Here is a 14,327-nt window from a genome sequence, read left to right on the forward strand (position 1 = left end):
GAAAATCAACACCAAAGTCACCACAGTCTATTAACTGCCTTCTGCTGCAGCACAATTGTGGCTTCCTACCACTCACGTACACAAAAAACAGTTAATTTTGGTCTTAAATCGGACATACACTCACATCACAATTTATTAATGATGAAGACAAGGCTGGAGACTATTAAGGAAGAAATAATGTGCAAAGAAGTGGGGTATGGAAATACTAAGAATGAGGAGATACGTCTGAAGTTCTCTGAGGCTATAGATACTGTGTTAATGAATAGCTCTGTAAGCTGTTCAGTTGAAGAGGAATGGTCATCACTAAAAGGGGCAGTCACAGAGGTTGGAAAGAAAAATGTAGCTACAAGGAAGGTAACTGTGAGGAAACAATGGGTAACAGAAGAAATACTTCAGCTAATTGACTATAGAAGGAAGTACAAAAATGTTCAGGGAAATTAAGGAATACAGAGATGCAAGTCACTTAGGAATTAAGAAAATAGGAAGTGTAGGGAAGCTGAGGTGAAATGGCTGCACAAAAAATGTGAAGAAATCACAGAAGAAATTATTTCGGAAGGATTGACTCGGCATATAGGAAAGTCAAAATAGTCTTTGGCGAAATTAAAAGCAAGGATGGTAACGTTAATGGTGCAGTGCGAATTCCACTGTTAAATGCAGAGGAGAGAGTGAATAGGTGAAAGGGTACACTGAAGGCCTCTATGCGGGTGAAGACTTGTCTGATGATGTGATAAAAGAAGAAACCAGAGTCCACAAGGAACAGATAGGGGATCCAGTATCAGAATCCGAATTTAAAAGAGGTTTGGAGAACTTAAAATCAAATAAGGTAAAAGGGACAAATAATCTTTGATCAGAATTTCTAAAATAATTGGGGGAAGTGTCATCAAAATGACTATTCACATTGGTGTGTAGAATGTATGAGACACAATATAACATTAGACTTTCAGAAAAATATCATCCTCATGGTGAGAATTATTGCATGATCAGCTTAACAGCTCATGCATCCAAGTTGCTGACAAGAATGAGGATCTGTTAAAAGGAAAGGTAAAGGCACCAGGGTGGCAGTTCTGACACTGTGGTTGATAATCGAAGCAAGACTGAATAAAAATCAAGACACATTCATAGAATTTGTCAACTTAAAAAAGCATTTGACAGTGTACAATGGTGCAAGATGTTTGAAATTTTGAGAAAAGTAGGGGTAAGGTGTAGGGCAATATGGGTAATATATACTATGTACAAGAACTAACAGGGAAAGAATAAGAATGGGAGACCAAGAACGAAGAGCTCAGATTGAAAAGAGTGTAAGAAAAGGATGTAGTGTTTTGCCCCTACTGTTCAATTTATATCGTGAAGAAGCAATGACGGAAATAAGACAGATTCAAGTGCAAGATTAAAATTCAGGGAGAAAGGACATCAATGATAAGGTTGATTGTTGACATTGCTATCCTCAGTGGATGTGAAGAAGAAGAATTGCAGGACCTGTTGAATGGAATGAACAGTCTAATGAGTACAGAATGTGGATTGAGAGTGAAAAACAAAAGTAATGAGAAGTAGCAGAAATGAAAACAGTGAAAAACTTAACATCTGAATTGGGGATCACGAAGTAGAAGAAGTTAAGGAATTCTGCTTTCTAGGCAGCAAGATAACCAATGGCAGATGGAGCAAGGAGGACACAAAAAGCAGACTAGTGCTGTCAAAAAGGGCATTCACGGCCAAGAGAAGTGTACTGGCGTCAAACATAGGCCTCAAATTTGAAGAAGACGTTTCAGGTTCAAATGGTTCAAATGGCTCTGAGCACTATGGGACTTAACATCTTAGGTCATCAGTCGAAGTTTCAGGTAATGTATGTTTGGAGCACAACATTGTATGATAGTGAAACATGGACTGTGGGGAAACTGTAACAGAAGACTGTGGGAAAACTGTAACAGAACAGAATCAAAGCATTTGAGATGTGGTGATACGGAATAATGTCAAAAATTGGGTGGACTGATAAGGTACGGAAAGAGGAGGTTCTCCACAGAATTGGTGAGGAAAGGAATGTATGAAAAACACTGACAGTAATAAGGAACAGGATGATAGGACACCTGTTAAGGGATCAGGAAATAACTTCCATGGTACTATAGGAAGCTGCAGAGGGTAAAAACTGTAGGGGAATACATCCAGCAAATAATTGAGGACATATGTTGCAAGTGTTACTCTGGGATGAAAAGGTTGGTACAGCAGAGGAATTCATGGCAGGCCACATCAAGTGAGTCAGAAGACTGATGACTCAAAAACAAAAAACAAAAATAAAAAGCATGGCAAATTTACAGCAGTAGCACACCAGTGAATACTGTAAACTTGTGGGCAAACATCCCCACTGGTTAAATTGTGCCATGCAACTTTGTCTGTACAATATTCCCTTGTACCAGAGTTAATGTTGAAATTAAGTATGTTTAACAACACAGATTTGATGGCAGAAAGCTCAGCCAGAATTAATATTGTGTACAAAATTTACATTAATTAAATGCAATGTATGTTTCTCAGTCTGTTGCCATAATATCTAATAATAGGAAAATTGATCTCAATAGTATTCTAGATTCATACAAAAAAGGCACAAAAGTTTTCCTTCCATTAAAATATGCAGTCATTGTCAAAAGAAACATTACATAGTAACTTAGTAAGAAAGTGTTGTCTAGTGATTTCTGTATCTGAATTGAAACACATTTTTGTGTTTCCGTACTTGCATATTTTGCTGCCCATTATACTATATGAAACTATTCCTCTGCTGTGATAACATGAAGTTAATTACTGACACCAGGGGGGATAATTATTTGTATATGAAGCAAAGAGGATTATGTGTAGTGTAAGGTATGATAAAATGGACATTGAGATAGAAATTCACTGACAGCAACTTCTGCTGTTATTCTGCTGCTGTAGGGTGCCTCCAACAACTTTAAGAAATAATAATGATGATAATATGCTACTAATGAATTAATTTTGATGTAATCAGTTTATTGAAAGCTCATCATAGCCTACACAACAGCAGCTATAGGAACACAGAAGTTTTCTGATAATTTTGTTGTTGAAGAAGAACAATGCAGTTGTTAGTACAATTCACAAGTCTTATTGCAACCTTGATTCACTGCCTGGCAGGACCAGTCATGGGTGTTTGCCTTGTAAATGCCAAACTACATCATAGAAAAGGCTCTGAAAGGAGTCTAAGATACTGTTTATAACAGGCATTTGGACATTAATCAGTTATGAGCCAAACACAGGATAAAAATAACATTGTAAGTGAACAAGCTGTTTGGTATTATTTCACAGTATTATGTATATAATGGTAAAAAGGAAAACGGACATCTACAATTACGAATAAGGAGTGGTTTTTCAAAACTTGATAAATGCAAAAATTTAAATTTTTAAGGATATGCACTTCTTAAATATCGTACCAAAATACTAAGTACATGAACAAGATAATGTATCATTTATACAACTTTTGTAGGTATGATTCCAATTGTCTGTCTAAGTAATTTTTATTGTTTATTTCACAATAGAAAGGCAACGTTTCCAAAGTCTATAAATGCAAATATGGAAATTAAAAGTTTTGTTAATATACATATTCAAATTTTTGTATCTATAAAACTAAATACAAAGAAAGCTACATAAATGTTGGACAAGCAGAAGTGCAAAATAGCAATGAACACTATTGATACTACACAAAATACCAGCTACAACAATACTAAACTGGAAATCTATTGATCACTTTCAAGAATGTTCCTCTAAAACTCTTCTGCTCCTTCTAGTACTTTAACAAGCCTCATTTGTCTCAAGACCTACTTTTTCTTTTCCTTGCTGGCTATGTTCTCCCCCAAATTGGCTGCTTTTCTCACTTCCTGGCTGCAGTTTTTCAATTTTCATACCTCAGTCTCTACAAGACTTTCAATATAAGGGTACAATACTGACAACAATACCTTCTTCTTACACTTTTAAAAAATAATCAGTTACAGAGCAGTTATTTAGAAAGACATCCTATGTTGTATGGCTTTTAGTGCACTGGACTTGAGACCCTTTGCTTCCCTGTCTTCCCTGTCTTGATGGTGTCCTGTTGTTCCAGCACTTTACATTATTCAGTCAGTGAAAGAATATCTTCCTTTTTCTGGTAGTCTTTATCCATCTTACCAAACACTCTGTCAAGACTACAGCTATGACCACAAGTGGGGAAATAATGGACCAGCTTATTAAATATTCTGCTTTTTTTCATGAAGGTTACTAGTGTACACATCATTACTGGATTTTTATCTTGACTGGTACAGAAATTAGAAAATAAATGAATTTCATTTGGACCATTTTCTGGCTTGGATGCATCGGAGTTTGAGAAAGTCCAGTATAGCAGAGGCTACTTCTTGGTTGCATCCTTTCAGTCCTTCTGTTTCAAGCCATGTGTAAAAAGCAGTCCTGCTCTTCGTATGTGCTCGGGAATGAATCATAATGCACAAATTGCATAACCAATCCTGTTTTGAATAGATTACTTCACCTATGGAGAGCTTTGGTACTGGCTGATTCTTTTGTATATCAAAACTTACTTTAACCATATTTGGGTTTTTCTCCTTCATTATTGCACAGAATTTTTTGCATGAAGTTTGTGCAGCATGTGGTTTGTTATTACACAGTCCCAATAGTGGGATGCGTTGCACAAATTTTTTTTTGTATCATTGTATTTCTCCAAATCTTGTTCTTTTTGAGAGTCTGTATTTAGACATTCGTGATATTGCTTGAAATGTTGCAGCCCATACAGATACTGTCTGGCCATCTTTTTCCCTTATGCTGCTCTTCATCAATACAGTATTCTTCCTTCTTGCTTCTTTCTTGATGTTCATTCTCCCTGACAAAGCTGGCTCAAACTGAGCAGTAGTAAGGAGTTAATGTTGTTCATTGAACCAGTAATTTATTTCTGTGTTTAGTTCTGTTGGCAAGTGCTTGCCTACAGTGCATGGTTTCTTCTTCTTCTCATCCCCCGCCCCCTTCTTTTTCAGTTGGCAGTGACATCCTATACTGTTATTTCTCCATCAGGTCTCTCAGAATCAAAGCACAGTTTGTGTTTATCGACTTTTCCTTTGGTAGAAAGTCTCTCAGACATGCAGCTGGATTGATGGATCATTGTAGAATGAATTTTCAATGTAATGTGTCATCATCATCAGGTTATTCCTGCTAACAGACATTGTGGACCAGTGGGTGCAATATATATACCAGTCATCTCCCCTCTGCATTGACACCATGTGTGGACTGTGCGATGTGCTGGCCACTTTGATGGGGGTAGCTTGCCCTCGTGAGTTGGGTTGTGGTCCACAGTCTGCACTCCACTTTGCCATGTTTAGTATTCTGTTTCCACTGCATCTGGAGAATTTTCAGTGCCAGAGCCCATTCTTGACAAAGTTGAAATCCATTGGCCTTTTTGATGTGGTTCTCATGTAATCAGATTTCAATGCTCTGCTTATATACACAGTCCCAATAGTGGGATGTGTTGCGCAAAATTTTTTTTGGATCTTTGTATTTCATTTTATGGTTGGTTTCAAGGCAACATTCAGCAATTGCTAATTTTGTGGGCTACTGGAGGTCGGTGTGCCATTTGTGTCCCATGTCTTTCTTCAATTGTATGAATATTTTGTCCGACATATGCATTCCCGCACTCACTACGTAATAGACTCCAGATTTCCAGAGTCACGGGTCATCTTTTACTGTGCTTAAAAGGGATTTGGTTATTGCTGGTGGGTGGTACATACATTTGATATTTTGTCATTATAAAATTTTACCAATTTTTCTGCATATGTTGTTTGTGTATGAATTGATGGCTCTCTTTTTCAGCTGTTCTTCATTGGGTGTTGGCTGTGGTGTGACCTTTGGCTTGAAGGTGTGTCAATCATGGTGGTCACTATAGCTGTTTTGCAGGTACATATCCCTGAAGTAATTTAGTCCTGGTTTAAGGCTTTATTAGTCAGAGATCTCACAAGCTTTGTGGACCAACCTGTTTAGCACTCCTTCCCTTTGTGATGGGTGATGACAGCTGAAAGCGTGAAGGTACTGTTGTGTGTGGGTGTTGTTCCAATAGATGCTGTGTCCCAATATTCTGCCCAGTTTTCTCTGTACCAGAACTTCCAAGGATGACAACTGACTGTTTTGCTCCAACTCCTTGGTGAAATGAATTTGGTTGTGTATATAGTTCAGGTGTTGTAAGAAAAAATGAAACTCATCTTTCCCATGAGGCCAGATGATGAATATATCATCAACATATCTGTAAATGTTGGTTTTAATGCTGCTGAGTCTAGTGCCTTGTCCTCAAAGTCTTCCATGTGCATATTGGCCACCACAGGTGACAGAACTACCCACTGACATGCCATTGGTCTGATCATAGTAATGTCCATCAGAAAGAAAATATGTGGACTTGAGCAGAAAATTGAAAAGTTTTGTAAATGAGAGCCCAAATTTCTTTGCAACATGTTCCAGCAACTCCTTGAGTGACACTCTGGTGAAAAATGACACAACATTGAATCTGACCATGAGATCTGAGCTGGCCTATCTCAGTTTCCATACACATACCACAAACTGAGCTGAGTTCTTGATGTGGTGCTCACGTTTGCCAACCAACAGGCTCAAAACTAACATCAAGTGTTTGCAAGCTGGTACATTGGCACTCTTATTGTACTCACTACTGGTCTAAGAGGTGTACCCTCTTTGTGTACCTTTGGAAGCCCATAGAGACTAGATGGTGCAGCAGCATGTGGCCAAAGTTTGTTCACCCAAGAGGGTGAGACTTCAGTAAAGTTAATTGTCTTGCGTTGCATCCGACTGGTAGAATATGTCGTCATCGTCTTGTAAGCTACGTCATCTAGGAATTTGTATATTTTCTCTTTGTATTCTGCCACGGATCATCACGCAAAGAATGCTGTGCAGCACTTTCCCATCTGGAGATATTATACCTTGGTGGTGCAGACCTGGCGAAAGTACAGCACATTTTCCACTGTATCTCCTCCACCATATTTGGTAGTGGAGTGGACGCAACTTGTTCCACCCCTATGATGATATCTGTGGCAGTTAATGCTGCTGCCATAGGGGCACAGTTTAAGCCTTTCTTAAGGGCAGACAAGGCAGCATTATTGGTGGTTTTCCCTGCAAGATTCATTATGGATCATCTAGTATCTTGTTTTGGCTGTTTTGTTGACAGTCAGTTGAATTATGAAGACTGTTTCATAGATGCCTTTTTTTGTACCCCCTGCTTGCACCCAGGTGAACATTCAACTCACTTCCAGGTAATGGAGGTGAGCATTCTAAATGTAGGGCAAAGAGCTTGCATTTTATGGAGTCAAGCTGGTGCCACGTGTGTCTGATCAGTTCGTGCACTGGAGCTAGGCTGGGTCCTCTGGTAATTCGGTTTGCTACTGGTGTCTGGATACAATGTATAATATCAAAAAAGCACATTTTCGAAAAGGCAAGTACACTCAAAAGGCATTGTTTCTTGTTTTGGAGCATATCAAGCTTTTTGAGTTGCTGCAGCATTTCCTAATGTGTGTTTTTAGGTTTTTCCAGCAAATATGTTGCTTCAAAGTCTCTTAGGTATGCAGCCAGATTGATTGATCATTGTAGAATGAATTTTTGATGGTGTAATGTGCCATCATCATCAGGTTACTCTTGCTGACTGACATCCTGGACCAGTGGGTGCAATATATATATACCAGATCACTCACCCCTTCACTGACCCCACATATGGACCACATGACATGCCAGCCTTGGTGGTGGAAATAGCTTGCGCTCAGAATTTGAGTTGGGGTCCACAGTCTGCACTCCACCTTTGCCATGATCAGTGTTCCATTTCTGCTGTGTTTTGATAATTTTCAGTGCCAGAGCCCATGCTTGACTGAGTTGAAATCCATTGTCCTTGTTGATGAGGTTTTCATAGCCACAGTTCAGCAGCCTCCTTGTATACACAGTCCCAATAGTGGGGTGTGTTGTGCATAATTTTTTTATCTTCGAATTTCATTTTGTAGTTGGTTTCAAGGCAATGTTCAGCAGTTGCTGATTTTGTGGGCTGTTGGAGGCTGGTGTACAGTTTGTGTTCCATGCACATTTCTTCAATTGTGTATACCACCTGCTGGCAAAGACCTAGTCCCTTTTAGGGACAGTAAAAGATGAACTGAGACTCCAGAAATCTGGAGTATGTTACATACCATGTGAGTGCAGGAATGCATATGTCAGACAAACTATTCACACAATTGAAGAACGGTGCATGTAACACAAATGGCACACTGACCTTGGGCAGTCCACAAAATCAGCAGTTGCTGAACATTGCCTTGAAACCAACAGTAAAATTCAAAACAAAGATACAAAGTTCTGCACAACACATCCTATTGTTAGGAATGTGTATACAAGGATGCTAATGAAATCCAGCTACACGAGGACCTCATCAACAAGGACAGGAATTTCAACTTGGTCAAGGATGGGCTCAGCTAGTGGAAATTCACTAAACACAGTGTAAACAGAAAAATGAGCATGGTGGAGGTGGTGTTCAGACTGAGACCACAGGTCAAGCTACCCCCATCACTGCAGCCAGAACATTGTGTGGTCCATTACATGGGTCAGTGGAGGTGGGAGATGACAGACATATGTATACTGCACCCAATGATCCAGGATTTCAGTCGGTAGGAATAATCTCATGATGGTAGCACATTCCACCATAGACAATTCATTCAACAATGATCAATCAATCTGGCTGCATGCCCAAGAGAGACTTTCAACCAGTATATTAACAAGGAAAACCTACAAACATACTTTTGCTTTAATTGCCTGAGAGAAAATGTCAAGTTTTGGAAAAACTCATAGGTTCCAACAGCCTATAACAACAGCAAATATGAGATTTTGCCAAAATCCTTTGAACATATCATCCATGGCAACAACCTTGATTTGTAACTTAAAAAATCTAAATTTTAAACAATCAAGCATTTATTGACTTTTGAAAGAATCCTCCTGAATTATAAACAAGAGTGTTATATTTGACTCTGATTCATAGCTGACGTGGACACTGATACTTAAACTGTCTTGATGAGGTGCAGTTAATAGTGTCATTTGGAAGTGCGTTGTTTAAACACATATCCACTCAAGAAAAGGTATATCATTAAATACTTTCATTACAGAAGTGCATGAAAGAGGAAATTGACACTAGAGATTATTGTGCCATTGGAACATCAATATATGGAGTCTTCCTTTGTTTCACAATATTGTGAACTTTTCCCATGAATGTAATTCACCACAATGTGTCCAAATTGTCTGTGAGTCTACTCCTAGTTAGGGAAAAGGATCTGTTATAGAAGAATCATATTTGAATAGAAAAAGATTTGACTTATACAAACATTATTGTGGGTTCTTCTGAGTTCTAGTTATACTACAAATTGCATCTGTGGCATGGTGACAAGTATTCACACTAGCAATTATACGAGAAATAAACTTCCTGATCCATTAATTAATTCATCACAGGCGGCCTGTAGTTGACATCCAGAGAAGAGGACCAGTGCATTGTGTCGACCCGGTTGCCACAACTGCAAAGGAAGCAGACCAGGAAGATTTATATGATTGTTTGATCAATGTTGGAAGATTAGGAACAAGAAGAGTTCAGTGAATGTCAAAAAGGCCTTTTGCATCTGCATGTATTGAATTTGTACAGGTGCAGACTGGTAGCAGTTACAGCCAGGTTTCCAGTAACTGGGTACAGATGGCAAGCATCCAGGGGCATTGTTGACGGAGATCCACTTGAGGTCATCACACTTCCGTGAGGCGGTGGAATATATAAGGTGTTTAACTGTGAGTCATTTAGGAGAAGCGTTGTAAGGTGCGTATAATAAGTGTTTCTTTATAACACAGTATTTTAATCCAGTGAATTAAGAATGGATGGTGAAGTGTACCAAATGTTAAAAGATTTAAAGAAGTAATTTGACAAAAGTAGCTGATAATTAAGAAAAGATAATAGGTCATCTAAAAATGATGTAACAGAAATTAAAAGGTATTGACAGTGACTTAAAAAGGATACTAAGGAACTTAGAAATGATAATCACAAGTTAAGGCAAGCGGAAATGGTTCAAATGAATGAAATTAGTAAAAACTCGAAGATCATTTTTATGAATCTCAGGCTGAAAAAGACCAGTTACACCAGGAAATTCAAATATTGACTACAGAGGTATCTAATTTAAGAATCACTTTACTTGCTGATCTAGATAATGAAAGTAAAGAAATCCAAAAGGATATGTGTGATAAATTAGAATTAGTCCAAGATGGGCTTATTGAATCGGTTAAAAAAGTGGAGTTAGGCCTTCAGAAAAAAAACAGGAAGAAAACTTTTCAAATTTGATGAAGGAAAATTGATCAAGAACATGAATAAATCAAAGCTGTAAGGAAGAAGGTATAATTAGATGGAAGGAGGATTGCTGAGTTGTAACAAAATAAGGTTAGTGAGGGCTTACAGTTTGCTATAAGTTCAGGTGCACCTAAACAAACAAATAAAAGTGATAAGGCAGTTAGTTAAAGTCAGAGATGTTGTATCAAATATGAATGGTCAGATGGTCTTGCCCATATGTAACAGAAAACCGTCACTTTGGCCTATCATATGGCTAACCTGTAAGGTACATGGGTTGTAAAGAACAGTAGGAAATGGTTTAAATGGGGGAGGTAATAGAATGTGACTGTGGTATAGTTGCATGGAACAACCATCTATTACTTCTGCTTTAGACTTGTGGAAAGAGTTCTGCATAGAAAGCAGAGATCCTTTAGCAAATCAATTCAAAATTTTAAACCTGAGAGTGATGTACCTCCTATTATTTTCCTGAGAGCATTTGAGAACACAATACCAACCTCATGGGCTGATAAGAGGAGAGTTAGATTTGCAGTGGGTCATTTAGAAAAAGAAGTCTCTGAATGGGAAGTTGTACACGCAGATCAGTTTCGTAGTTGGAAGATTTATACCAACAGTTCAAAGAGAAGTTTTGATCAAAAGGTGAACAACAAAAGGTGGCTTTAAAATTACTTGACCCAAATCCATATTATGGAAGTTGGAGTGGATTCAGAAATCTCTTTGAATGGCATCTAAATTGTAGGAAGATTAAGTATCATTACTTCAAGAACATGAGTAAATTAGTACAGAAGATTTTAGATCATGTTCAAGCTATGAGTGAGAGAAGGAAACTGGGTGGCCAATAAAATTATAATATATATTTGTCACGAGTGTATGTTGGTCTAAATAGGTGTGGCTATGTCTGTTAAAAGTAGTTACCACCAAAAGTGTGGTATGATGTATAGGAAAGGATTACTTGGTAAATGGTGTTTAAAAATGGATTTTGTCTGATAATGTTAGCCAAGTTGTTAGCAAGGACTTTAAGGAGTTGTTGGAAAGATATGACTTCAAACATGTAATGATTTTGAAATATTATCCACAAAGTAACCCAACAGCATGTATTATGCAAGACTTCATAGGAAAGGCTTCACAGGATGCATTGCTCTGAACGACATATTCCGTGGATGGACCTTGTCCCTGAATTTGAGAACATATTGAAGGAAATACCTCATATCAGTACAGGATTAGTGCCCATGGACATTATAGGAAAGGAGTTTGTAGGAGAGCCATTTTTGTCCTTGTTTGACTACCTGTCAGACAAAAAGCTCAAGTGAATGTGACTTCAGCATGGTAGAGAATGAACACAGTGGTGTTTGCTGATTAAGGAAACATAATGAAGTAGCACTAGTGTTTAGTTTTAAAGTAGGAGATAAAATGATGGTTCAGACCAGAGGATGAATTTCCAAATTATGTAAAGAAATTGGGAAATTCTTTCAGCTTTTCCAAGTGCCATTGGAGATGTTAGAAGTACCCCCTCCCAAAGCAGTTGTGCTGTGGGACCCAAACAATGGATAAATAAAAGGCTTATATAATATATCAAATATATGTAAGTATCATGAGGAACTATAAGTAATGTTGACCTTAAAGAAGCATCTAAAATAAGCTAACTGCCTGCAAATACTATAGTAGTAGATGTATGAAGAAGTTGCAAGTTAAAAACAATTGACCCTAGTGACAACTAATGAGGGAAAAGGAATGCATAGAGTTGTAGTAGATTATCTTGGATACAACATGGTGAATTAGCTGCTACATAGTAATTGAATGATCAGGTAGAAATGTAGACAGAAACAGTAAGTAGTAAGTACCATTGAGACCCCAAGTATAGAACAATAATAATTGCTAATGTTCGTTTTAACAAAAGAACCATGATGCTGTAAACATCTATGATAACAAGGACAGAAGTATATAAATCAGTAACCTTAAGTAAGTAGCAGGTATAATTGAAGTAGTCCATAAATAAGTATGTCTCAAATTAAGTGGTGGAAGGAAATGATTTTAAAATATCCTATTAGCCCACAGGCAGCATAGTATTATTGATCTACTGAAGTTGTAATCTCTAAGTTTAGGTACTTAGCACCAGGGCTGTATGGTAGACAGACCTGATTAACATATGCATTTGTAATGTTGTCACTGGCCCTTCTGTTCATGTAGAGCTGTTGGTAATATGATACTGGGGGGTCACATTACCGCGTAGGATGTATTATTAAATGTTCCTGTGTATCTAGCATTGAACATGCTTAAAATAGGACCAAAAAATGGAGCTCTGTTAATATCATGAAGAGAAAATAGTTAAGTAGTAGTTTGAGGCTGACAATGTGAGGGGAAGTAATGTCTTACATGTTCTCTCAGGACAAGGTAAAGGGGGTAAATGTATTATTATCCAGTGGGAGACTAATAGCCCTGCTTGAGAGAGATGCTAACAATACAAGTGATAGCATATGGTGGGCATTGACAGTAAGTCACAGATAACTATCTGTCTATCATAAATTTTGCTGTCAAGTTTTATTCCTGTATAATAAAAAACAAAGGTTTAACTACACTTTATAGAACCTAGTAAGTAAAACTATGGATCTATGAATCCTAATAGAGCATGGAAGATGATCATGTGATGGATAATATGACAAGTCATCTGTTTCACCAAACACTACTGTAGAAGCACAAGATGACCTTTGGATAAAAGAAAATGTGAATGTTCATCAATTATGTAACACTAATAAAAAGGCAGATAGTTTAAGGGAATGTCAGTCAGTGGGAAGACCGCTATAATTTAAAATAGCTTAATATTTACAAACAATAATAAGATGCTATTATTTAATCATGTATGTAAAAGATAATTACAAAACTAGATTTAGTATTGTTAGGGAATAACAAAGCGTGTAATTATTTATTGTACTATGGCAAACATAATACACAAAGCAATGCTAATGCACCTAAAAATAATAAGTCTTCATGTTAATGAAACAGTAATGGTTAATACATCCTAGTGACATAAAGGAACTGTAAGGTAGTACAATGAGGAAGTGGTGGCCATATGGAGGTACATCTAACTCTGCTAAAAAGGACCTCAATTCACATATTAAAAACAAAGATGTACCAGTAGGTAACCCTAAAAAATTAGCTGATTTTGTAAACTCATATTTCAGTAGTATTGCAAAAAAATTACAGCAGAAATTTCCAGATACGTATGATTTACCTACTCAGAACCAGCCAACAAACTCAATGGTGCTCTTGCCAACTACAGAAAGGGAAGTGGCACTAGTAGTACACCAACTAAAAAATAAAACTTCAGTAGGACTTGATGAAATCCCAGTCTGCGTAATTAAAGATTGTATAGACTCCATAAAGGGCCCATTAACAGATATAATTAATGAATCTTTCGAATCTGGATACTTTCTGGAGCACCTAAAACAAGCAAAAGTTATACCTATCCTTAAAAACGGAGATGTGTAAAATGTAGAGAACTACAGGGCGATCTCTATACTGTCTATCATTTCTAAAATAATAGAAATACTAGTCAAAAAGAGACTGCTAAATTACCTGAATAAATATAATCTTCTTTCCAATGACCAATTTGGTTTTAGGCCCAGAAAAGGCACACAATCTGCTATAGCACAGTTCACTAAAGTAATTTTAGAAGCACTGGACAAAGGTGAAAATGTAAGTGGTATCTTTTTAGACTTGTCCAAGGCCTTTGATACAGTTGACCACAAAATCTTACTTCATAAATTAGGGCAAATAGGAATAAGAGGTGTGACAAAGAAGTGGTTCAAATCATACTTGTAAAACAGAGTTCAACGAGTTGAGATATCACAAGTTTCAAACAATTCCCTTATAAAACACCTGTCTGACCCAGAAAATGTGAATATAGGCGTCCCACAGGGAAGTGTATTAGGCCCAATATTGTTTCTTATATACATTA

At 37.4% G+C, this 14,327-nt stretch overlaps 1 long non-coding RNA gene across 2 annotated transcripts in view; it reads left to right on the forward strand.

The window, feature by feature from the left end:
* Positions 1 to 14,327, forward strand: part of LOC124556637 — a 32,099-nt gene that overhangs the window by 15,810 nt on the left and 1,962 nt on the right. Inside the window, exon 4 of one of the 2 annotated variants that reach the window (XR_006968635.1) lies at positions 11,846 to 11,954. The exons of the other annotated variant lie outside the window; for it this stretch is intronic. This is a non-coding gene — a long non-coding RNA (uncharacterized LOC124556637). The remainder of the gene's footprint in view (positions 1 to 11,845; positions 11,955 to 14,327) is intronic. 2 annotated transcript variants of the gene reach the window in all.

This window comes from Schistocerca americana, chromosome X, assembly GCF_021461395.2.
Source record: "Schistocerca americana isolate TAMUIC-IGC-003095 chromosome X, iqSchAmer2.1, whole genome shotgun sequence".
NCBI lineage: Eukaryota > Metazoa > Arthropoda > Insecta > Orthoptera > Acrididae > Schistocerca > Schistocerca americana.